The sequence below is a fragment of the Triturus cristatus genome, chromosome 9 (genome assembly GCF_964204655.1).
Source record: "Triturus cristatus chromosome 9, aTriCri1.1, whole genome shotgun sequence".
Taxonomy (NCBI): domain Eukaryota; kingdom Metazoa; phylum Chordata; class Amphibia; order Caudata; family Salamandridae; genus Triturus; species Triturus cristatus.
In genome coordinates this window covers 904,929,769-904,954,662 of record NC_140592.1, presented here as the reverse complement: position 1 = coordinate 904,954,662, position 24,894 = coordinate 904,929,769, and positions in this window count along the sequence as shown.

The following is a 24,894-nucleotide window of genomic DNA, read 5'->3' as shown; positions in this document are numbered from 1 at the left end:
GGCTTCTTATAATACTACCACCCCGCTCTTTGTTTCGATTGGGAAATAGAAATATTCTTGTTGACTCAGTGGTTATGTGTGCATGGAGATTTTAAACAGTCCATTGTCATTTCAATCCCATTTTCCTGTGCATTCCGGTACATGTAACTATGAATTTTTAAACACAAAACTACAAAAATCAGAAAGTGAAGTGAAAACTCGCGCCTGACCTGATATGATCTTTCGGGCGCAGGAGAAGTTATGGGGCATATCAACAACAACCGGCGATAATTATCTCTAAGCGCACTTAGCGCTAGGATAATTATCGCCGGCTAGCGTGAATTTTTATCGCTGAGATAGCGTGCTATTAGCAACGCTTATCTCAATGGTGATAAAAATCCTCACGCTAACAGGCTAACGTGAGATTATCGCTGGAAACCCAGCGATAATCTCACGTTACCTTGTTGATAGGGACAGGCAAACTTAGCCATGATATCCTCCTTCCATAGGATATCACGGCTAAGTCTGAAAAATACCAGACGTAAAAAAGCAGCGTTAACCGCGGTTAGCGATGCTTTTTTTTGTCTCTAACAGGGTTAGCGACATTCTTGATAATAGGAGAAATGTCGCTTAGCGGCATTTCTCCTATTATTTTACTCTGGAACGCCCCCTTTGCATCTCATTAGAGATGCAAGGGGAAGCGTAGAATAAAAGAGTGCTAACATGCAAATTTGCATGTTAGCACCCTGTTGTTGATAGGGCGCTAGTTTTATCTCTCCTTTTTTGGCTTTTAAAGCCAAAAAAGCAGAGATAAAGCCCTTGTTGATATGCCCCTTTCTTCTTTGTCATTCAGGTGCTAATGGACAGAACGTGAGGCCCGCCTGGGGATGATAGTACAGCACAAAGTGTACTCAACGGATTGATGTTCTTCATCACTTCTGCCAGCCCGCCTCAGGAGAAACCTGCGAGGTCACGAGTCTCCGGCTGCTCCTTCAACCCTGGGCAAAGGTAGCTTGGAGCCTGCTGCACGCCTGCTTGAGCCTGGAGTCCAAGGGGTGATGTGCTGCAGGCTCTTAGGGGCATATCATCAAGGGCAATATCGCCGCTTTAGCGGCACTTTTTGCCACTAAAGTGGCGATATTTTTATCGCCCTATCAGCAAGCTGTCGCTAACAGCTGTTAGCAACAGTTTACTGGCAATAGCGCCCCTTGTCAGCACGCCTCCCATCGCATCGCTAATGAGATGCAAAGGAGGAGTGCCTGACAAGACTCCCTTGGGAAAATATCGCTAACCCAGCTTCGTCATATTGACAAGGAGGGTTAGCGATATTTAAAATCGCGTTAAGTATGCCTTAACACAGGATTTTAACGTCTGTTAAATTCCTGACTAAGGCATACCTAACATGAGGGGTGGATTGTGTGGCTAAGACCACAGGCCCTATCATCTAGGATATCCCCACTATCTCTGGAATTTTTATCGCCTCGGCGATGCGCGTTGTTGATAACGCGCTAACCGGGCGATAAATTCCAGAGATAGCCAGTGATAAATATGCAAGCGCTAAGCGCGCTTTGCGATATTTATAGCTGGACCTTGATAATATGCCCCTCTGTTTGTTGGCACATCTCTGTTCATTCGTGGCGTGGTCCAAGCCATTGAGGTCCATTTTAGTTTCAGTGTATAGAGAGGCGCCGCCATTTGTTGTGGTGACGTTTGGATGTATACATGAAGTGAGTCCTGTGCATTCTGCATGGCATTGTGGGATGCAGTAAAGGGGTACAGAGTTGTGTACATTATGGAGGTGCCAGGGAATGAGCAGCAAGAAGCTATTGTGATCGGAATAATGTCCAACAGGACATGCAGAGGTACAATAGATGGAACATGCAGATGGACCCGTCGTTATTGTGAGTCATTCAACGAGTCGAGTTGTTATCTGCCCGCTCTATGCCCCACTGTGGACGATCCTATTTCAAAGCCTTCATATATGCACAACAAGTTCCAAAATGCAAAGTTTTATTGACTAAAAGGAAGGACGGTCTGCTGAAGGGCTCATGCATGGCATGGGCCACTTGCCTAATAGAAGGTTGGTTGAAATATAGATATTTATTCACTGATGAAACAAAGGTTAAAGTGACGTTAGTTAGTTAGTTGACAATGTCAGTAAGAATGTAACTTTTTTAACTAAAAAAGTAACTATACCTCTCAGAGTGTTTTCGTCAATGATGTGGATTCAGTAGTCATCAATAATTTTATCAATGATGCCACAGAACATCGAGTTTTGCAATATATGAGGTCATCATCAGTGCGTGGCGTGGGCGCAAGTTATAGTCACTTGAAATAACTATAACTGTTGAATTTGATTGTGTCCGAAAATTTTACATAAATATAAGTCACTTTAACCTTTGCTTTTTCAGGGAACTTCTGAGATTTTTCTTAATGCAAAATAGGATAATATTACCATACGAAACTATGACACTTTAACGTTTGGTTTTTTAGATAATTTCTAGGGTTTTTCAACAGAAAGTAAGATGTCTATTGCCATGACCCCCCACCACAGGGACCCAACCCCCGTAATATTTTATGACCATATGTAAGGCCAACCTCCCTCCTCATGCCCAACCCACCACGTGCAGCAAACCCTCCACCATGCACAGCCTTCAGCTATGTGCATCATGCGGTTGGCCGCAGGTCCTGGTCTGGGGCCAGAGTCTGCACCCAACCCCCCTTGGCAAGCAACCCCCCCTCCTGTCTGCAGGGCATCTCCTCTGGCCTGGCTCCGTTCCTAACTCCTGTGGGTATCCAACCCCCTGCCATGCACACTATTCAGCTGTGAGCGGTGTGTAGTTGGCCACATGGCCTGGCTTGCATCAAACTCTGCATCCAAATACCCCACAGGCAGTCAACTTCCCCTCTGCAGGGCCAACTGGCTGCTCACAGCAACCCACTGTAGACACTCAGTTCTACCCCTTTTTTGTCACATTTTCGGATCCGGCAAGACTCTCGCAGGAGCAACCATGCCCCCCTGCGCTCCTGTGGAACTCATGTAGAGTCCAGCAGTCCACGCTAGCTCCAGAGGGACACCTGTGGGATCTTAGAAACCCCACTTTTTAAAAACATTAATTTGCCCACAAGGTCCAGAATACAGGGTTCCCCTACCCTGCCCCATTATGCCCTATTTTTTAAAAATTATTTTTAGTATTATTATTTTCAGGACACCGGTACTCAGTCGCAACATTTCTCATTTGATTTCAACATTGATTTTGCAGCTGGCCAATCAGAGTGCGAGCACCCACTTTGAATAAAATTGTTTGCTCCAGCTGGCACCCAATATGGGTGCTTGCTGAGGAGTCAGCAGGCTCTGTGAGGGCTCCTCCTATTGCCCCCAACAATTTGTATGTGGTGGGTGCCCCGGATAGGCACCGGGACACCCACTTTAAAAAAATTGCTGACTCCCGCTGGCACTCGGTATGGGTACTGGCAGGGGCCTTGGGGATCTTGGGGCTCCTTCAACAGCTTCCGAATTACTAACATTTTTTTTTTTAAAGTGTTGGTGCACCTATTGGGCACCGGGACATCAAAACATTTTCTAAAAATAGAGAAAAAGAATGATAAATGAGTGGCAGAAGTTGGTCATTTATTGTTCACTGTTCAGGCAAAGAGCACTGCATAATGCCCTGCAACGACATTTTAGTTATAGTATTCTGCAGGGAGCACTGTAGCCCCCCAGAAACATCAAAAAATACATAGTAAGTCTCCTGGGTCATTTAATCCATAACCCCAGGAGAGCTTACCATATTTTTCTAAAGCACTCTGAGCTGGAGCAGCACGCTCCTCAGCTGGACCGTGACGGTTGGTTCTATGGTTGTACATTATGGCCAGAAAAAATGTTTAAAAAGTCTCTCAGACATATTTAATGTGTTTTTTAAAGAAAAGCTTCATTGAAAACATGTTGTGACAATCACTATTATTCAACATTGCAATGTGTAAATGTATATCATATATATTTGATCATAGTTAGTGGTGGCTTTTTGACAAAGCCAATGGGTCTGCTTTATATATGTTGATGTGCTGACCCCCTGTAGGCCGCCTGTTTTTTATACTTTGGTGTTTTGGCCCTTTGACAAAGCTAGTAGGTCTGCCTTACTGACACAGTTTATATTGTTAGATGCAATAGCTGTGCGTGCTCAGCTGTGCATGGCCAGGGGGGCACCTGCTGGGTTTGGGCACAGGGCCTGGCTGCATTGCCCCACCTCCCATTTGACATGCTCCCTCCAACACCCACCTCACTGTTCCACGCATCTCACACTCCCAACAAACTCCAAACACATCACCACACACACTTAACCCCACTACACTTCATACCTCCCTGTCCTTCACACTCCTCAGCACTCACTCCCTCACTAAACACCTCACCAAAATTTGGAATCTGCTAAATGTCCGATCACTGGACCTGTCCTTCCTGACTGAAACCTGGTCGACTCCCTCATCAGTCCCCATCATCCCAATGGCAATCCCGTCGAGATACATAATTGCAAGACAGAACAACACAAACAGCCCTCTGAGGCATAATCATTATCATCTTAAAGAAATCCATCCCATGCTCCACCATATGAGAAAGAAGTCCCAACTACATTGAATTCTCCTCATCCCCACAAAGTATACCCGAGCAGTTCCCTTATCTACCATTCTCCGGGACCACATGCCAACTTTGGCAGCACAATCACGGGCTTTGTCACCCCCTGATCTCTGACTCAAGTGCCTTCATCGTCCTTGGGGACCTCAACTACCACCTAAAGAACCTCACCAATCCCAACAAGAACAACCTACTCGAGGACCTTTCCAACATTGGACTCACCCAACAAGTGGAAGGACCCACAAATCTGCCAACACCTACTGGACTCCATCTTCAATAGCTTCAGCAACATCACAATAGACAAGCCCACACACATCACCTGGTCCGACCACACCCTCCTCAACTGTAGCATAACAATCCAACACCACTGAATCTTCAGAATGGGACTGGAACAAAATCTCTGAAATATCCTGGTTTTCCAAACTCCTACACCACTGGTCTTGACACAACAACTACCTCCCCAAATACATCTCCAACATTAATGCTTGGATCACAACCTGCGCATAAGCCCTGGCTCCTCTAAAAAATGCTAGAAGTCTCAAGAACCAGGACCCAGGCAACCTGGCACACGGAAGAGTTCAGATGGAGACAAAATCAGAATAATGCCAACAAGAGCACCCACAAATCCACCCTCAGGCAGTACCATCAACAAATTAGAGCCATCAAACGGTCCTCGCTCACTCACTGCATCAAAAGCAACACCAACAGTGCCAAGGAAATCTTTGCAATAGTGAAATACTACACCTCTCTGGCAGCAAGCTCCACCAGCGTAACCCCCTCTCAGGGCCTCTCTACCCACCTATCCCTATTCATTAACATCAAGATAGCCACATCTATGAAAACTTCGATCCCCAGCTGCACCCTCCCACTATAGCAGCCCTTCTACCCATCTCTACCAACACCAAGAGGACCATCTTGATGACCTGGCCCACCATCAAGAAGCTGCAACAACCTTGCAGTCCAAACACTCCTGAGCTTCCTCAGACCCCAACCCTCACCCCAATCCTGAACAACGCAATTATCACAGCCTCCTACCCAGATGCGTGGAAACACACCTGAGTACTCCCACTCCACAAGAAACCCTTAAAAGACCCAGAGATGCTGACCAACTACCGGCCTATCTCCTGCTACCCTACCCAGCAAAAGTCATGGAAAAGATTATAAAGAAACACCTAGTCACCCACCTCACTGACAGCCACCTCCTGGACACCACTCAATCTGGATTTTGGCCAAACCACAGTACAGGAACCACCTTCATCACGGCCACAGATGACATCCTGATGAACATGGACAGAGGTGACACTGCAGCCCTCAGCGTATTGGATATTTTCACAGCCTTCGACACCATATCCCACCCAATTTTTATTTAACAACTGCAAGATGCAGGCATCCCAGGTTCTGCACTTCACTGGGTTTGCTCCTTCCTGACACGCTGCACTGAATCAGATAAATCAAGTCAAATTCAACTTAATTCTGCTGGCAATCCTGTCATAAAATTATAATTCATTAAACATTCAATAAACACAGTTCTGCTAAAAAGAAAAAAGAATGTTCTTTAAAATATGATTAAAATAAGTAAGAATACAGTAGGCAGGAGACACTAGGGGGCGTGCAACAAGATGGCCGCACTGTAGTGACGCTCTGTCATGCCTGAATTCACCATCCATTATTTATCCTGAAATCTGGCGGCAAATCCAGCCATCCACGCTACTTTTTACATAGTAAGGCACATCCGCAGCTGATAGAGCCAAAAAAGGCTCAGACTGCACGGCCAGCTAAGCGGCCCACGGAGACCGGCGGGCCGCATTCCATATCACTGACTCGTGGCAGCCGGTACTGGGAAACAGAGATACAGTGGCCCACTGACAGAAAGGAAGCGAGCACAGGATGGCAAGCAGGCGACTGAAAGTGTGGACCAGGCGCAGGGCGCGAGACTCGGTGAGAGCGCAGCGGGGAAACATCCAGGAGGGCGGAGGCTAGGCCGGCCGGGGATCGAGGCTCGTGGCGGTGAGGCCTACTGAGTGCTTCAAACCCTACCGCGCGGCGGGAGATGGCGGCATCGCGACGCTTGGCGCTGAAGCCTCACCTGATCAATGAGCTGCCTCACGACCGCGGCTGTTGCGGCCCGTATGAACGCATACACCCCGCGACCGGCACTAGACACGCCGCCATTTCTACAATGTTGTCAAGGGGTATCCCACAGGACAGTCCCACACGATGCTGATGGGCCCTCAGTAGATTTGACACCGACGTGATGCCCTTTTACCATCAACTCCTCCATCAGTACTGTTGGAGCAGCCTGTAAGGGCGATTAGGCCTCAAGCGCTGCCACACTAGATAGCGCTACTGAGATCCACCTCGACCCTAGGCCAGGCGGACCATGGACCAGCTGGGTTTCGCTGGGGCTGTTGCGCTTCACACTGGACCTGTCTGCTTGATGCCTTTCCCATCTCTCCAATTTTGAACTGTCGCTCCCCCTAAAATCATCGCTGCTGCTAAGGGCCCAAGGGTGCAGCTAACCCCAGATATCCTCCAGTGGCAGAGAGAAAGACGCGCGGCACCACCCAAAGGCACACCCAAATTCCGATGTGCCGGACAAGACGCGCTCACCACTAGGGCATACAGCTGCATGGACACAAAGGGGGATTGCACGAACTACGCCCTTGGGGCCCCCTGCATTACGGAAGAGAGGAACTGGAGTTGCCTACCGTCAAGGAGCGTGAGACATCAGCATAGAGCAGCGTGCAACCCCCAAAACTGGTGCAGACTCCGTCAATAGAACAAAGAACTTGCTTTCGCACCCTGTACTGCCCTGGTCAACGCCGCTAAATTCACAAACGCAGTCGAAAGCTCCCACCGAGGGCTGACCCAAGGCATTTGGGTGGGCCCCGGACGCCACACAAACTCTTGCAGCTTTAGCCCAACAGGGACCATCTGGAGTCTAGTGTGGGGGGAACTGGACAGCACCAGGGCTTACACCCACTAGACCCGGCACTACTCATACTTCATCTACATCGTGCACGGTGAGCGGACGGCTGGATAACCCGGCATAGACACTGGTGAACCTCACCTGTCATGCGACACATGACAATGGGGAAACTGGATGGCAAACAACCCAAGCTAAGTTTTGATACTCTCAAAACACCTAGAGAACAACCGCCAGACCCTGAGCAGGACAGCACTGGCACCAAGATGAGCGGTTCGGCGAGAGGTGGACATGAAAATCATCCTCCACACGCTGAAAGCAAGCTTCGCCTCTATAGAGGGCAAGATGGATTCTATGTGTGCAAGAATGGAGCAGATTACTCACAAGTTGGAAAAACAAGACAGGAGAATTAAAGAAACCGAAACGCGAATATCCACCCTAGAAGACGACCAAGCACAGGCTGCGGGACAACTCACGGACATTGATAAACTATTAAAAGTGATTGCAGCCAAAAAAAAGGACATCAAAGCCTGTTCAAGAAGAAACAGCATATGCATCACAGTTGTCCCTGAGTCCGGGAACACTGGGAGGCTTGAGGATTATGTAGAGCGATTGTTAACAACGTGCTTTGGACAATAAGCCTTCTCCAAAATGCTCATAGTGGAACGAGCGCACCGCACGCTGGCACCAAGACCCCCACCAGGTGCACCACCCCGTCCCATAGTCACGAGATTACTCAAATATCGCGACCGAGACACAGCGCTCCGCAAAGCGAGAAAATTGAAAGACGTAATTTTCAACAACAACGCCATCTCGCTATACACAGACTTTACCCTAAATGTGCAGGATGCGCGCAAGAAATTTGCACCCATCAAGAAGAAATTACAACTGGAGGGAGTAGAATACGCGATGCTTTATCCGGAAAGGCTGCGGATCACCTGTGATGGCAAGTCCCAGATTTGCAACACCCCACAACAAGCCGCAGACTTCTTAAAAAAAGCAGTGCTGGGACCCAAGAGAGAGGAGCGATCACCAACAACCGGCGGGGTGGCGGTGGCGCAACAGGACGAAGATTGACCTTAACATAAGCAGTTGAACGCACAGATGCTGATGAATAGCTTGGTCACTCCTGGGACTGGAGACGCTGCCCTCAATAGGAAGGTAACGCACAGCACGAATCAGGTACTGCACTATATCTTTTAAGTGGACCTTCGGTTTTTCTATTATTCGCATGATGGTGAGGTCGCTACCAGATATAGAAACGTTCTTTCAGGGCACCCTCCCACACGAAATCAAGGAGTGGGAGGAGGCGTCACTCCCCCTGGGACACCCGTCTCTGAGGGTGTACCCCTACTGCCTGCTTGCAGGGATTGAACTGTTAGGCAAATGCCTGTTTAGTTTTGTTCAATGGACATTATCACCAGAGACTCTAAATGACCTTAAGAAAGAATCGCTCTGGACATTCCCATGGCAAAGTATAGTAATGTTCCTAAATTGGGGGATGCATAGGCCATGCCAGATGTATAATTTATCAGCAAACTTGAAATGCTGCATAATCAATGCTATGGCGATGTATGTGACTCAAATGTTTAGAAGTGATTTGGGTGGAATTCACAGGGAGGGACCAATACACGGCAAGTTGGGGATGCCGATGTGGGAGGTATGTTGGGGTAAAAAGGTTGACACTACTCAAATGATGATATTTTGTTCAGGCTCAGGCACTCAACTTAGGAAGGTACCACACAACCATGGATGCTGGGTAACCCCAGCTACACTACGCATATCCGAGTCATGGGGTAATGGTGGATACTAGCCGTGTGACTGATATACTACCGCGACTTAACCGCCTCACCTGGAACGTTAGAGGGCTGGGGAATCCCAGGAAGGCACGCCATATTCTAGCCTATCTAGACAGGCACCACACTAGCATAGCTATGCTGCAGGAAACGGACATCTTCCCTCAGGCGCGGTCCCGGTTCGCCATGCGGCGGGCATTGCATAGATATTTCTCTTCACTCTCCACCTACTCTAGAGGGACAGCCATTTTAATTAAAAAAACAGTCCCATACATAGAGGAGGGATCCGAGATCAACTCGCAAGGGAGGTACTGCATCGCATGGGGACAGCTGGCTTTGGCTTCCGTCACACTGGTGTGCAGTTACGGACCAAACGTTGATGACGAAGACTATTTTATCACACTTTGCGCGTGCATAGTAAACATAGGATCGACACACCTCACATGGGGAGGAGATTTCAACCTAACACTACACCCACCCAAAGACCGCTCACACCCGTTACCACACCACTATTCGAAGGCACAGCGCCAACTCCAGCAAATAGTCACTGACAATCTCCTTGTGGATAAATGGCGCCACCAGCACCCGACACACTATGAAGGCACATTCCATTTGGCTGTACATAACACGTGGTCTAGGTTGGACATGTGGTTAGAGTCACAAGAGATTGCATTGCGCGCCCTCTCCTCCAGTCACCTTGCGCAAACTTACTCAGACCGCTCCCCGGTGCTTCACTCGATTACCCCTCCGGGGATGACCTCTAAGGCTGGGCAATGGCACCTACAACCCACGGCTTTATTAGATACGGTGTTTGTGTCTGAATTGGGAGACACACTAGAAGAATACTTACGATTCAATGTTGACTCTGTCCCGTCCCTGGCTACAGTGTGGGAAGCACTAAAAGTCACAGTGCGGGGACATTGCATGGCAAAGGCTGGGGGTATCCTTAAAGACATACGTAGGACAATAGCGCACCTGGAACAACGGATAAAACAATTAGAGTCGGACATGCGTGAAACAGATGACGGCCCCACGATGGCCAAGATAAGAGAGACTATAACCGAATACCAAGCGGAAGCAGAAAGGGAATGTCTCTTCCGTGGCAAATACCACCGAGCACGGCAATATGGCGAGGGGGAACGCCCAGGCAAAGCACTTGCTGAGACTGTTCGGCAACCCAGGACAGCAAATCATGCTCTATCCATCCGAGACGGTGACGGCGTGGTGCAGCGAGACACGGGAGCCATAGGCCAAGTATTCCTCGCACATTATCAAACGCTATACATCTTGAGCGCAGCACGCCAGGAGGAGACCCCACAGTATTTACAGCAAATTGAACTAGCTTGGCTCAGCAATAGACACAGAGAGTTCTTGGCAGCTGAATTGAGACAGGATGAGATAAGAGAGGCCATCATGCAGATTAACAGTGGCAAGGCACCGGGCCGGATGGCTTGAGCATTGAATTTTATAAAACATACATAGACACACTGGCACTCTTCCTGAAACCAGTTTATGAGGAGGCCTTCGAAACAGGCTCACTGCCGCCTACTATGCAAGAGGCGATGCTGGTCTCATTATTGAAACCATGGAAAGCCCCAGACTCTGCAGACTCATATAGACCACTATCACTGATAAACTGTGATGTCAAAATATTGGCCAGAGTTCTCGCTAATAGGCTAACCCTGCTGATGGATAAACGTAACCGCCCTGACCAGGCAGGTTTCATACCAGACCGCTCAATCTCGCACAATTTACGTACACTCTTCTCTATACTACATGAAATCAACCAGGACGAACAAGCGGTGGTGGTCTTCTTGGATGCCACCAAAGCGTTCGACTCCCTGGAATGGGGATACCTCCTGGCAGTGCTGACACATATGGGATTTCTACCGGGGTTTCTCATGTGGATCAAGTTGCTATATAACAAGCCCTGTGCCTCAATTCTACTAAACGGGGAACGCTTCCCAGCCTTCGACATTACCAGGGGAACACGACAGGGTTGCCCCCTGTCGCCCCTATTATTCACGATTGCCATGGAACCGTTTGCGGCCATGCTCCACCAACACCATAAACTATATGCACTGGACTCTCCCACACGACCCATTTTAATATCATTATACACGGACGACATCACATTGTATGTACGTAACCCTGCCGACGGGCTTAATACCATGATAAGAGAAATAATAAAATTCTGGGACTTTTCGGGGATAACCATCAATTGGGGCAAATCCCAAGTCATGCCACTAACAGACGCTACCACCTCCTTCCAAATGAACTATCCACTACTGTGGAGCACTGATGAGGTCCGGTACCTAGGGATTAACGTTATGAGAAATAAAGAGGAATTAATGCACGCTAACTATGGGGTGGCTCTCACTAAGGTGGAGGACCCGATCATCAGATGGATCGCCCTTCCCCTTTCTATGGAGGGACGGATAGCCCTAATGAAAATGGTCATAATGCCCAAATTTGTATATGTATATTCACAAACATCCCCTTCCCCCCTGGACGCCCATTCTTCACTAGACTAAAAAGTCAACTCATACGCCTTGCGTGGGGTGGCAGACAACCAAGGATAAATTGGAGCACCCTCACGCTACCGTTCGCACAGGGCGGATTCGAAGCACCGGATCCTGAACTATACTTTCTTAGTGCCCAGACACATTTTGCAGCATACTGGTTTGCCCCCCCCCCTTTATGACACATCTGGCAGTGAAACGGGGGACTATGGCGCTGACACCACTGAGGGGATTCCTGGGTGTAGAAGACAAATCAGCTGATGGGAGAAGCTCCACTGTAGTGTGTACGAATAATGCATGGCGCGCCATCGCGAAAAGATCTCAACTCCCCATGCTGTCCTCCCCCCTACTTCCCCTACTCGACCAACATAACCTACCGGTCACTCAGGAGGGGATCTGTAAACGGATGTATTGACTTTTGTATTTCTATACATACTAATCTTACGATGTGTATACATCTTATTATTCTTGGCCTTATAATAAATTGACAAACTTAAAGACGTAGTCTGTGGTATTTTCAGGTATGATATTTCCATCCTGTTATGAAGTGTTTTTCCCCTCCACTACTTTTAGTAGGTAAATAAAAGATCCTGAGCGCTAATTGTTTGGAGGAAGACAAGGGTGCAATTTAGCATAATCATTGTTATTACACATTCAATGAGGTATCTTATCAACTGTTAATACAGGCAGAGCAATTTATTCGAATTACACTGCTGCAAGCATGTTTTCTATTTTAATATTGTCAGAGCTGGAGTTAGAGATTCAAAACTACTTTCATTGCTAAAACTTGCTTTTATTTCCTCTGCAACTGTTATGAGGGGTTTAGCCTTTTAAAGACCCCCTGAATCACTAACGCCTTTCACCAAAAGGTGGTATGGTCCCTTTGTGCCCATTACTATTAATGTAAATTAACATCATGTCAGAAGTCATGAATGTTCAGACCTGAGCAGCTAACAAGCTGTCTCTTATTTCTGCAGGGCACCGGAGGCAGTCAGACCTTTTAAGATCTTGCCTGAGCAGAGGTGACTGTAAGAGCTGGTCTGCTCTCCCAATGGTCACCATGAGGACAGGCACCATCAAACTGGAAGCACACGAGGAGTGTTATTCCACTGCTATGTGGCCGAGGGGGTGAAGTATTATATGGTGAAAACTAAGCTGTACTCACGGTGGAGTCACTCAGTCAACACTATTTACACAGTCTTCGCGGCGGTGGGCTCACTGTTTGCACTCATTCACCTAAAAATGCACTGAATTTACGTTCTTGAATTTATATATAGTCACAGACAACAATCTGTGCATCGACCTCTTCACACCTGAGATTATTGACGAATGTGAACTCACACTCCTGGCGTCGCCGCCTGTGAGATTAACATGACACATGCAGTCCACCCACTCTGTATCTTGTGAATGCGCACCTGCACATCACTTGTACCACAATACACACAAATGATTATCTAAATGTGTACTCACATACCAGTGAGTCAGCACTCCCACAAGTCGCCACCACGGCAGACACTAGCACGCAACCCTAGGGCACTGAATTTGGGCAAGACAGCCTCAGACTGAGGTACACAGTACTTGAGGTCTCGCATCAGGGCAGAATTCCGCTAGAAGTAAGTGACCGGCAGCCAGCTGAAAGCACGCTGCCGCTAAAAAAAAGCACATTTGCAGATGATTAATACTTGGCAGACACTGTCTCAAATGTGACACTTACTTGTGAGGCAAGCCATTAAGTTTACCGGACTCCTTGCCTCTGCAACGTCTCATCGCACTCCCTCGGCAAACGTGCATGGACGGTGTGCCGCCCCTGCCCGGGCATGATGAGACTTAGGCACAGCAGCTGCTACACAGTGGGCTACAGCAGCCATTGAAGTCCCATCCATGGGGTTGGGTCCAGCAGTCGCTCGGTCATCATTTATTTGAATTTACCACCAGGCGAATATAATTTGCCACAGCCTAGACAGCCTCCCACAGTAACTGTTGCCGTGACGTGCCGTGACTTCCCGTGACACCTATGTATCACTGTGTCACTTAATTTGAGTCGGTGAATGCCTGTTTTGGCAGTAGCCATTGGGCACTGCCTCGACTCCAGTCAGAATGTAATGTCGCGTTCCGGGAAAATGATACATTGTAGCAGCCAGTGTGTTCAGCCAGCCTTCAGGGAGCCATGCGCACGCCAGCTTTGTTTACTTAGCATAGCAGCCCTAAAGGCTTGATAGCCGATGTGCTATGCTTATTATGCGTGACAATGCTGTTCAATGTGGTGATGCGGACCACAGCACTGAAATGCGTTGGTCTAATGCCTGATGCGTGGCATTTGGCAGGGCTGCAGCACTCTGGGGCTGGACAAACATTCATGCGCACTTTGCATGTTCTCCATGCAGGCTGCATTCAAGCCTGCATTTAGAACATGCCGAGCCTCCCATTCTCTAGCTGAGCGCTGATCCACGGTACTCAGACCAATCACAATGCTGCATTGTAGCGTTGTGATTGGCTATCGGGAGGCTGGGAGTTGGGTGCATCCTGCTTCCTGTTCTGGAAGCGAGGAAGAGGCCCGAGAGGTGGCGGCGGTGATAGCGGGCGGCAGACAGATAAGTGTGTATTTTTTTCCATTCCCTTCTCCCCCTCAACCCCTGCAACTCGCCCTCCCACCACCTTCAAATACCAGCCACCACTTGTCAATTAGTCTATTCGGGCAGTCGTTCTTTGTATTGAATATGTATCCTTTTTTGTCAATCAGGACAATGTCAGCCCCATCCTAGACAGTGGGATTGGGGCACCTTTCATAATAGCATTTAACAAAGTACAAATCTATTGTCCCTAGAAAGAGTCTTCTGATTAACAGAGTTAAACTGGGATTTTATCAGGTGCTTGTACCTTCAATCATTTTGGGCAATGTCTAGACTCCACCACCTCTTCTAGTACAAATATATGCTCTGGTTCGCATTCATCATGTTGTAAAGAGTGAAGTGAAACCACATTTGGTTGCCTAGAGGCTGTAGGGCAATCACTTTATAGATCTGTGAAATATGCATTCCACCTTGTTTCTGCTATATGAGTTTCTGACAGGACCATGTGGGCTTTGCCTAATTTTGCTATTAAAAACCAAAATAAACGTGCATCTAACCATTAACTGCGTTCCCAGGCCTGTTTCCTTCTTTGTCGTGTTGAAATGTATACTTTGTGTTGTTGTGTCTTCGGCAGACCCACATTTAAATACCACTAAAAAGATCTGACACTGTTACTGTAAACTCTTTACTATACTAGGGATGTGACTTGTCATCTGCTCTGCTAATAATTCAGCAACGGTTCGGCATTATTCCGAAAATCAGCTCTACTAATGCTTTATGGCATGATGTGTATTGAGCAGGTAGTTTAAAACTTCAATGCGCTTTTTTGCAATTTACATTGTTAGGAGCAGTGAAGTGACAAGCATTCAAGTGCCTTATGCAGTTGGTATTACAATGCAGTTTGTGGCACAAGAACACAGAATCCTTGTCTTCGTATATTAGGAGCTCACCTCATTACACAGGCTTCACCTCCCGTTTAGAATTCCTGGTTATGCTTTCTTTGCCAAGCCCTCCAATAAATATGGCTTCTTGAACCTTTACATCTACAAGAGTCTTTTCAATTTTTATGTTTTACATTCTACCTCTCAATTTTTTCTCTCTGTCACAATGTACCTGTTACTCTCAATTCTTCCCTCTCACTCTTCTATTCATCATTTGGCTCTGGTCCTGTATAATTATACCACAGTTCCTCTTTTTTGATCTTTGCCATCTTCTGTTTCTTTCAGTTTATACCCATCACTCTTTCTGCCACTTTGTTATCATCCCTCTATAACCTCCTCTCAATCAATCAATCAATCAATTTTATAGTGCAGTTCATCACCCGAGAGGGTATCTAGGTGCTTACAAGGTCCATGGGATTTAGTCGAATAGCCAGGTCTGGAGTACTTTTCGGAATTCCGGTAGAGAAGGGGAGGTCCGGAGCTGCAGGGGGAGTCTATTCTATTCTTCGCAGTGATGTATGAGAAGGATCATCCTCTGCTCATGCTTCTGTTGATGAGGGGAATGTGGGCAAGCGAGAGGAAGGCAGAGTGTAGTTGTCTGGATGGTTGGTGGAAGTACAGGCGGTGGTTGATGTAGGTAGATCTCAGGTTGTGTAGAGCCTTGTATGCATGCGTCAGCAGCGTGAACTGGATTCTCTTCTTTACTGGGAGCCAGTGGAAATCCTTGAGGTGAGGGGTGATGTGGGTCCATCAGGGGAGGTCAAGGACGGGTCTGGCTGCAACATTCTGAATGGTGTGTAGTCTCAGGATGAAGTGTGAAGCAATCCCTCAGTAGAGAGTGTTGCCGTAGTCCAGTCTGCTGGTGTTGAGGGCTTGTGCTACGGTATGTCTAGTGTTCAGAGGGAGCCACTTGAAGATCTTTCGTACCATGTGCAGAGTGAAGGAGCAGGCAGAGGAGACTGCATTGATTTGGGACTTCATGGTAAGCTTGCTGTCAAGGATGATTGTGTGGTACAACGAGGAGGGTGCTGGTCCTAGTTCAGCTGGCCACCAAGAAGTGTTCCAGGGAGTGTTATTGTTTCCGAAGATTAGTGCTTCCATTTCATCAGTGTTGCGCTTCATACAGTTGTTTCTCATTCAGTTGGCGTCATGCACCTGTGGAAGCTGGTGGTGGTGGTGGTGGTGGCGTTCTCGGAGAGGTAGAGGATGAGTTGAATATCATCTGCATATGATATGATTTTGAGTCTGTGGGATCTGACGATGTTGGCCAGGGGTGTCATGTAGGTGTTGAAGAGAGTGGAGCTGAGGGATGAGCCCTGAGGGAGACCGCAGATGATTTCCTTGGGTTCAGAGCTGAAGGGCAGTAGGTGGACTTTCTCTGTTCTTCTAGTGAGGAATGAGGCGATCTATCTGCAAGCATCCTCTTGCATGCTTTTGCCATGTAGCCTAGCGATTAGCGTGTGGTGGGATACAATGTTGAAAGCTGCTGAGAGGTCGAGGAGGCTCATGGCAGTCTTCTCTCTGCAGTCGAGGAGGGTTCAGATGTAGTTGGTGGCCGCGATCAGGGTGGTCTCAGTGCTGTGATTGCTGCAGAATCCAGACTGGGAGGCATCCATTTCGAGGTGTTGAGCAGCAAGGTGAATCATGGCTGATTCTGTCACTTCTGAGGTTGAAGATGTGGTTTGGGAAGAGGTCCTTGGGAGCCCCTCAGTGGATGGAGTTCATGATGGTAACAGTTTCCTGGGAGGGTAGCAGGTTCCTTGCGGTCAGTTGGTGGTCTGTGCTGGTTATGGTGTGGGTGTGTAGGTTGAGGAAGTCTGTATGCTTGGGCTGGGGTTTGAAGTTTTTGTCGATGGAGATCTTGTTGTGGAAGTAAATGGTGAAGTTGTCACAGAGCTTATGGGAGGGGGTGACCCGTTCTTTGTGGCTGCGGGGTTGGAGAACTCCCTGATGATGTTGAAGAGTTCCTTGCTGTGGTTGGAGCTGGAGCTGATGGAAGCAACTAGGGCGTCTTTCTTCTTCTCCCTCTGTAGCTGGCGGTAGAGGTTTAGGGAGGTCTTGAAGGGGGTTCTGTCGGTGGTGTCCTTGCTAGAGCGCCATCTTCTTTCCTGTTGTTTGCAGATGCATTTTGCTGCTCTAAGTTCTTTGGTGTAGCAGCCGGCCTGTTTTGTGAATCACTTTTGTTTTCTGTGTTTGATTGGGGTGATCCAGGTGTTCAAGTTCCTGACACTCCAGGGAGCCATTCAGGGTGTCAGTCCACTGGGTCTTTGATATTTTGCTCCAACAGTGTTGGGGGGCTCTCTGCCAAGCGTGGATGGTACAGAGTGTGGGTTGGTGAGGATGAAATGAATCATGTAGTGGTCAGTCCAGGTGAGTTTGGTGACATGGCTGTACTTGGCGCAGTTGCTGGAGGTGAATATGCGGTCCCGCATGTGTCCTGTGGTGGGTGTGGGGTCGTGGATGAGTTGGGTGAGTCCTATGTTATTCATGCATTCACTGAGGTTGGCAATTTTGGTGTCGCTGTGATTGTCAAGGTGTAAATTGAGGTTGCAGAGGAATATGAAGTCATTGGAGTCAATGGCGAAGGGTGCGGTGAGGTCAATTATGGTGTTGCAGAAGCTGGGGCTTGCACCAGGTGGCTGGTAGGTGAGGGTGCCTCTGACAATTGACTTACCATCAGTTTGGAGCCTAAAGTTAAGGTGTTCCATGTTCGGGGTGGGGTTGCCCGTGGTGGTGCACTGGATGGTCTCTTTGTGTATGATGGTGATTCCTCCTCCGGGTTTGTTGATGTGGTCCCGGTGGGTGATCTTGTATCTTTCAAGGTACTGCTGTGGCAACATCAGAATGGATGAGGGGTTCAGTCAAGTTTAGGTGAGAAAAACAACATCGGGTGAGAGTGTGGAGATAAAGTCCCACAGTTCAGTTACGTGTTTGCACAATGAGCATGTGTTGAGGGGGGTGCACGCGAGCTGGTTGTGGGGTGCTGTTGGGGCATGGAGGGGGTTCTACGCGGTGCTGGACACTGTATTTATGGGCATACTGTGGCAAGTAAAGTTGCAGTGGATGCAGGTGAAAGGGCCTACTGTACTTTGAAGGGAGAAGTGGCAACAGACGTGGCTGGGGTGGTCTGGGTTTCAAGATGCGGAGGTCCGCAGGTGTAGCTGTTTGGTGGGGGGTGAAGAGCCATGGTTCCTGGTGCTAGGCATGGTCCAGACACAGATAGGGGCAGACATAATTGCTTTTGGCATGAGGGTGCAGTGAACGGGGCTAGTGAAAGTGGAAAAAGCATGCAGGAGAGCAGGTAAGGGGGATGGGAAGGCATCGGTGGGGGTAGCAGGAGAGAAAGAAGTCGGGCAAAAGAGGCACAACAACGATGCAAAAAGCACGAGGCACAGAAGAGAGAGTAAGAATGCAAAAAGATACAAAGTGAGAGTTAGAAACGCAAAAAGGAACAAAAGTGTGAGTGAGAAATGCTTAAGGCACAAAGCGAGAGTGCGAAATGCGAAGAGACACAAAGTGAGAGTGAGAATGCAAAGGGGCACAAAAGCGAGAATGAGAATGCAAAAGGATACAAGAGAGAGGGTGAGAAATGCGAAAAGGCACTGAAGAGTGAGTGAGAGATGCAAAAGGCACTGAAAGTGAGGGAGAGATCAAAATGCACTAGAGCAAAGCAGAAGAAAGAGAGAGAAGTCTGAGTGAGATAAGAGGGAGCTCAGGAAGACAGCGGGAAGGCACCTGGATCAGCGGTCACTAACCCGGCGTGCATCTGGGTCCAAAAGGTCCAGGACTGATCGGAGGACCAGTTCAGGTAAGTTGGGAATCTGGGCACCTGGTCTCTGACAAAATCACCTCCTCCTTCCACACTCTTCATCAATCTCTGTTCACTGTCATATCTCGTTTTCCACTTACTCCCTGTAGACAATACCTTTTCTTCTCTGGTGCCGTCTTCCACTCTCTCCTGCAAACCATGTGTGCTTAGCCGCAGGAGCTGTCTATATTTTGTGTCCATATGTTGTGTTTCTTGTTCTCTCACCAAAACAAATCTAAGTGGGAGTTAATACACGGGAAAATAGTTGTGAAGCCATGACATGTTTTTACAGTAACTCTCAAACCTCCACTATACTCAGCAACCAGAACGGCGTCATTAGGCACCGCTCAAAGAGGCTTAAAGTATGGCTTCTTATAATACTACCACCCCGCTCTTTGTTTCGATCGGGAAACAGAAATATTCTTGTTGACTCAGTGGTTATGTGTGCATGGAGATTTTAAACAGTCCATTGTCATTTCAATCCCATTTTCCTGTGCATTCCGGTACATGTAACTATGAATTTTTAAACACAAAACTACAAAAATCAGAAAGTGAAGGGAAAACTCGCGCCTGACCTGATATGAGCTTTCGAGCGTAGGAGAAGTTTTCTTCTTTGTCATTCAGGTGCTAATGGACAGAACGTGAGGCCCGCCTGGGGATGATAGTACAGCACAAAGTGTACTCAACGGATTGCTGTTCTTCATCACTTCTGCCAGCCCGCCTCAGGAGAAACCTGCGGGGTCACGAGTCTCCGGCTGCTCCTTCAACCCCGGGCAAAGGTAGCTTGGAGCCTGCTGCTCGCCTGCTTGAGCCTGGAGTCCAAGGGGTGATGCGCTGCAGGCTCTTAGGGGCATATCATCAAGGGCAATATCGCCGCTTTAGTGGCACTTTTTGCCACTAAAGTGGCGATATTTTTATCGCCCTATCAGCAAGCTGTCGCTAACAGCTGTTAGCTACAGTTTACTGGCAATAGCGCCCCTTGTCAGCACGCCTCCCATCGCATCGCTAATGAGATTCAAAGGAGGAGTGCCTGACAAGACTCCCTTGGGAAAATATCGCTAACCCAGCTTCGTCATATTGACAAGGAGGGTTAGCGATATTTAAAATCACGTTAAGTATGCCTTAACACAGTAATTTAACGTCTGTTAAATTCCTGACTAAGGCATACCTTACATGGGGGGTGGATTGTGTGGCAAAGACCACAGGCCCTATCATCTAGGATATCGCTGTTTTCCACCATGGAAAACGGCGATATCCCCACTATCTCTGGAATTTTTATCGCCTCGGCGATGCGCATTGTTGATAACGCGCTAACCGCGCGATAAATTCCAGAGATAGCCAGCGATAAATATGCAAGCGCTAAGCGCGCTTTGCGATATTTATCGCCGGACCTTGATAATTTGCCCCTCTGTTTGTTAACACATCTCTGTTCATTCGTGGCGTGGTCCAAGCCATTGAGGTCCATTTTAGTTTCAGTGTATAGAGAGGCGCCGCCATTTGTTGTGGTGACGTTTGGATGTATATATGAAGTGAGTCCTCTGCATTCTGCATGGCATTGTGGGATGCAGTAAAAGGATACAGAGTTGTGTACATTATGGAGGTGCCAGGGAATGAGCAGCAAGAAGCTATTGTGATCAGAATACTGTCCAACGGGGGGCACATGCAGAGGTACAATAGATGGAACATGCAGATGGACCCGTCGTTATTGTGAGTCCTTCAACGAGTCGAGTTGTTATCTGCCCGCTCTATTCCCCACTGTGGACGATCTTATTTCAAAGCCTCTTCATATATGCACAACAAGTTCCAAAATGCAAAGTTTTATTGACTAAAAGGAAGGACAGTCTGCTGAAGGGCTCATGCATGGCATGGGCCACTTGCCTAATAGAACGTTAGTTGAAATATAGATATTTATTCACTGATGAAACAAAGGTTAAAGTGACGTTAGTTAGTTGACAATGTCAGTAAGAATGTAACTTTTTTAACTAAAAAAGTAACTATACCTCTCACCCCCGCCATACAGAGTGTTGTCGTCAATGATGTGGATTCAGTAGTCATCAATAATTTTATCAATGATGCCACAGAACATCGAGTTTTGCAATATATGAGGTCATCATCAGTGCGTGGCGTGGGCGCAAGTTAGAGCCACTTGAAATAACTATAACTGTTAAATTTCATTGTGTCCAAACATTTTACCTAAATATAAGTCACTTTAACCTTTGCTTTTTCAGGAAACTTCTGAAATTTTTCTTAATGCAAAATAAGATAATATTACCATACCTAACTATGACACTTTAACCTTTGGTTTTTTAGTTAATTTCTAGGGTTTTTCAACAGAAAGTAAAATGTCTATTGCCATGACCCCCCACCACAGGGACCCAACCCCCGTAATATTTCATGACCATATCTAAGGCCAACCTCCCTCATCATGCCCAACCCACCACGTGCAGCACACCCTCCACCATGCACAGCCTTCAGCTGTGGGATCTTAGAACCCCACTTTTTAAAAACATTATTTTGCTCACAAGGTCCAGAATGCAGGATTCTCCTACCCTGCCCCATTATGCCCTATTTTGTTAAAATTATTATTAATATTTTCAGGATACCAGGACTCAGTCGCAACATTTCTAATTTGATTTTAACATTGATTTTGCAGCTGGCCAACCAGAGTGCGAGCACCCACTTTAAATAGAATTGTTTGCTCCAGCTGGCACCCAATATGGGTGCTTGCTGAGGAGTCAGCAGGTGCTGCAAGGGCTCTTCCTATTGCCCCCAACAATTTGTATGTGGTGGGTGCACCGGATAGGCACCGGGACACTCACTTTAAAAGAATTACTGACTCCCGCTGGCACTCTGTATGGGTACTGGCAGGGGCCTTGGGGATCTTGGGGCTCCTTCAACAGCTTCCGAATTACTAACAGTTTTTTTTTAAGTGTTGGTACACCTATTGGGCACCAGGGCATCAAAACATTTTCTACAAATAGAGAAAAAGAATAATAAATGAATGGCAGGAGTAGCTCATTTATTGTTCACTGTTCAGGCAAAGAGCACCACATAATGCCCTGCAACGACATTTTAGTTCTAGTATTCTGCAGGGAGCAGTAGCCCCCAGAAACATTAAAAAATACACAGTTAATCTCCTGGGTCATTTAATCCATAACCCCAGGAGAGCTTACCATATTTTTCTAAAGCACTCTGAGCTGGAGCAGCATGCTCCTCAGCTGGAGAGCAAGGACCCCTACGGTTGGTTCTATGGTTGTACATTATGGCCAGAAAAAAATGTTAAAAAAGACTCTCAGACATATTTAATGATTTTATTTAAAAAAAGCTTCATTGAAAACATGTTGTGACAATCACTATTATTCAACATTGCAATGTGAAAATGTATATCATATATATTTGATTATAGTTAGTGGTGGCTTTTTGACAAAGCCAATGGGTCTGCTTTATATATGTTGATGTGCTGACCCCCTGTAGGCCACCTGTTTTTTATATTTTGGTGTTTTGGCTCTTTGACAAAGGCAGTAGGTCTGCCTTACTTAGAATGACACAGTTTATATTGTTAGAACCATGGCTGTGCGTGCCCAGCTGTGCGTGGCCAGGGGGGCATCTGCTGGGTTTGGGCACATGGCCTGGTGGCATTGCCCCACCTCCCATTTGACATGCACCCTCCCACACCCACCTCACTGTTCCACGCACCTCACACTCCCAAAAAACTCCGAACACATCACCACACACACCTAACCCCACTACACTTCATACATCCCTGTCCTTCATACTCCTCAGCACTCACTCCCTCACTAAACACCTCACCAAAATTTGGAATCTGCTAAATGTCCGGTCACTGGACCTGCCCTTCCTGACTGAAACCTAGTCGACTCCCTCGTCAGTCCCCATCATCCCAATTACAATCCCCTCTAGATACAGAATTGCAAGACAGAACAACACAAATAGCCCTCTGAGGCAGAATCATTATCATCTTAAAGAAATCCATCCCATGCTCCACCATCTGAGAAAGAAGTCCCAACTACATTGATCACTTCTCATCCCCACCAAGTATTCCCGAGCAGTTCCCTTATCTACCGTTCTCCGGGACCACATGCCAACTTTGGCAGCACAATCACGGGTTTTGTCACCCCCTGATCTCTGACTCAAGAGCCTTCATCCTCCTTGGGGACCTCAACTACCACCTAAAGAACCTCACCAATCCCAACACTAACAACCTACTCGAGGACCTTTCCAACCTTGGACTCACCCAACAAGTGGAAGGGCCCACAAATCCACCAACACCTACTGGACTCCATCTTCAATAGCTTCTGCAACATCACCACAATAGACAAGCCCACACACATCACCTGGTCCGACCACACCGTCCTCAACTTCAGCATAACAATCCAACACCACTGAATCTTCAGAATGGGACTGGAACAAAATCTCTGAAATGTCCTGGTTTTCTAAACTCCTACACCACTGGTCTTGACACAACAACTACCTTCCCAAATACATCTCCAACATTAATGCTTGGATGACAACCTGCACACAAGCCCTGCCTCCTCTATAAATGCTAGAAGCCTCAAGAACCAGGCCCTAGGCAACCTGGCACACGGAAGATTTCAGATGGAGACCAAATCAGAATAATGCCTACACGAGCACCTACAAATCCACTCTTAGGCAGTACTATCAACAAATTAGAGCCACCAAACGGTCCTCGCTCACTGACTGCATCAAAAGCAGCTCCAACAGTGCCAAGGAAATCTTTGCAATAGTGAAATACTACACCTCTCTGGCAGCAAGCTCCACCAGCGTAACCCCCTCTCAGGGCCTCTCTACCCACCTATCCCTATTCATTAACATCAAGATAGCCAACATCTATGTAAACTTCGATCCCCAGCTGCACCCTCCCACTATAGAAGCCCTTCTGCCCATCTCTAAGAACACCAAGAGGACCATCTTGATGACCTGGCCCACCATCAAGAAGCTGCAACAACCTTGCAGTCCAAACACTCCTGAGCTTCCTCGGACCCCAGCCCTCACCCAAATCCTGAACAACGCAATTATCACAGCCTCCTACCCAGATGCCTGGAAACACACCAGAGTACTCCCACTCCTCAAGAAACCCTTAAAAGACCCAGAGATGCTTACCAACTACCGGCCTATCTCCCTGCTACCCTACCCAGCAAAAGTCATGGAAAAGATTATAAAGAAACACCTAGTCATCCACCTCACTGACAGCCACCTCCTGGACACCACTCAATCTGGATTTTGGTCAAACCACAGTACAGAGACCACCTTCATCACGGCCACAGATGACATCCTGATGAACATGGACAGCGGTTACACTGCAGCCCTCAGCCTATTGGATATTTTCACAGCCTTCGACACCATATTCCACCCCATTTTTATATAACAACTGCAAGATGCCAGCATCCCAGGTTCTGCACTTCACTGGGTTTGCTCCTTCCTGACAGGCTGCACTGAATCAAATAAATCAAGTCAAGTCAAATTCAACTTAATTCTGCTGGCATTCCTGCCATAAAAGTATAATTCATTAAACATTCAATAAACACAGTTCGGCTAAAAAGAAAAAAAATGTTCTTTAAAATATGATTAAAATAAGTAAGAATACAGTAGGCAATTGAGGGGAATAAATGCTATCCTCAGGTCATATACAGAGTGCTCATGCTAAGGGGCTGATTACGATCTCGTTGGGAAACTCTTCCGACCG